General features: G+C 43.2%; 1 protein-coding gene across 1 annotated transcript in view; it reads right to left on the reverse strand.

Annotated features, from left to right (window-relative positions):
- Positions 1 to 2,050, reverse strand: part of LOC106527318 (tripartite motif-containing protein 16) — a 12,077-nt gene that overhangs the window by 6,893 nt on the left and 3,134 nt on the right. The window lies entirely within an intron of this gene.

The raw sequence follows: 2,050 nt of genomic DNA on the forward strand, positions 1-2,050 counted from the left end.
ACACAGACGAGGGCCCTCAGTCATGAGGGATGCCCGCTGCAACATCTCCACATAGCCAGCTGCTGTTTGACGCCCCTGTACAACCTGAAGCTCCATTGTTCCATTGAAGGAAAACACACCCCAAATCATGATGGCGCCCCCACCACTGTGCCGTGTAGAAAACATCTCAGGTGGGATCTCCTTGTCATGCCAGTAACGTTGGAAGCCATCAGGACCATCAAGGTTAAATTTTTTCTCATCAGAGAAGACAACTTTCTTCCACCTTTCATTGTCCCATGTTTGGTGCACCCTTGCAAAGTCCAAACAGGCAATTTTGTGGTGTTGAAGAAGACGTGGCCTTTGAAGACGTTTTTTGTTTCTGAAGCCCTTCTCTCACAGATGGTCTGATGGTTACTGGGCTGCAGTCAGCACCAGTAATGGCCTTAATTTGGGTAGAGGATCGTCCCGTGTCTTGACGGACAGCCAATCGGATCCTGCGGCTCAGAGCTGGTGAAATTTTTTTGRGYCTACCACTTGACTTTTTTGTTCCATAACCCTCAGGATGATTTAAAAAATGCAAAATGACTGTCTTACTGCRTCCAACTTCAGCAGCGATGGCACGTTGTGAGAGGCCTTGCTTATGCAGCTCAACAATCCTACCACGTTCAAAGTCAGTGAGCTTTTTTACTTTTGCCATCAGGAGGTCTTGACAGTGTAAAGACTTGACAGAAAATGACATGGAATCCAGATTTTTGCACAGCTTTTGGCTTTTAGACTATGGTCTTAAACTTTTGATCAGCTGAAAAAATCATGTTTGAGTGTAAATACAGTTTTCAGAAAAGTCCCTGCTCAAAAGTTCTTGTCTCTTGGACTGATTTTTTCTTTTAACATTGTGAAGCTCTACTTAGAACCTTCTTAAGATCCAACAGTGCAAAATGCAAATTCTTGCACTTTTTTGACTGGTCTTAAGATTTTGATCAGGAGTGTATCTAAACAAATGTTCATCTCAGCGGCTTGAAATTTGTGTAGTAAAATGTTCTAAATGTCGTCTTTCCAAAAATGGCTTTGCGTTTTTTACTAAAATTTGATGCCACAGGTACTTTAATGAGTTGAACCGGTAATCTGTTTTTGAATGTATTTGAGAGAAAAAAATTAATTCATTTATTTCATTCATAAAAACAAAACAATCTACATACAGTATTAAAGAAAACAAAGTGAATAATGTAAAGAAAAAAATCTTGTATATGCCTCTTATTTTCAACAAATACCTTCAACAAACTCAATATGATCTCCAAGATATTTTCTGCACTTCACTGATCAGTATAAATCATGGTCCATATCACATGAGACACCTGGAGGTCATCGATTCGCTCAGCTCAGGTCAGCAGGAGGGTTACGAGACAAACCAGCTTCAGCCACTGTTCTGTTCAGTTTTAATGATCTCAACAGTCGTTCCACAGCCTACGAGCCAAACTCCAGCGTGGAGCGGCTGAGTGAAGGTGGTCTGGACTCTGTGGAGGAGGGTCATGGTGTCAGAGACCCTGTAGAAGGACAGAACACCTGCTGTGTGGTCCAGGTACACTCCGATCCTGGAGGAACCAGGACCTGAGACTGGACTGCTGGTGTTATTGAACCGAAATGAAAAACCGATCGCACCGAAGTATATGGCCCAAGATTTTTTATTAAATCCAAATCTACAATCATTCAGCGTCACGTCCCTGCCCATATGCTTGTAGGCCACGGCTATACAGACCCCTCTGCCGCTCCACTCCACCTCCCAGTAACAACGACCAGTCAGACTCTCTCTGCTCAGAACCTGGGTCAGATCAGTGAATCTGTCTGGATGATCAGGATAAAACTGAATTTGTTCCATTAATGTTGCTTTTCTGTTCCCCTCAGATAAAACCAGCTGTTTGTGAGCTGTGTTTGGATCCAGAGTGAGTTCCTGTGAATATTTGAGGAACTCAGATCTGCTCTTTGGTTCTGACACTAAATCTTGAGTTCCTCTCAGTGAGATGTTTGTCCAGGTGTCCCTCAGGACGTCCTGTATCTTGTCTCTGAGCTGGTCCAC

This window comes from Austrofundulus limnaeus, unplaced genomic scaffold, assembly GCF_001266775.1.
Source record: "Austrofundulus limnaeus strain Quisiro unplaced genomic scaffold, Austrofundulus_limnaeus-1.0 Scaffold319, whole genome shotgun sequence".
NCBI lineage: Eukaryota > Metazoa > Chordata > Actinopteri > Cyprinodontiformes > Rivulidae > Austrofundulus > Austrofundulus limnaeus.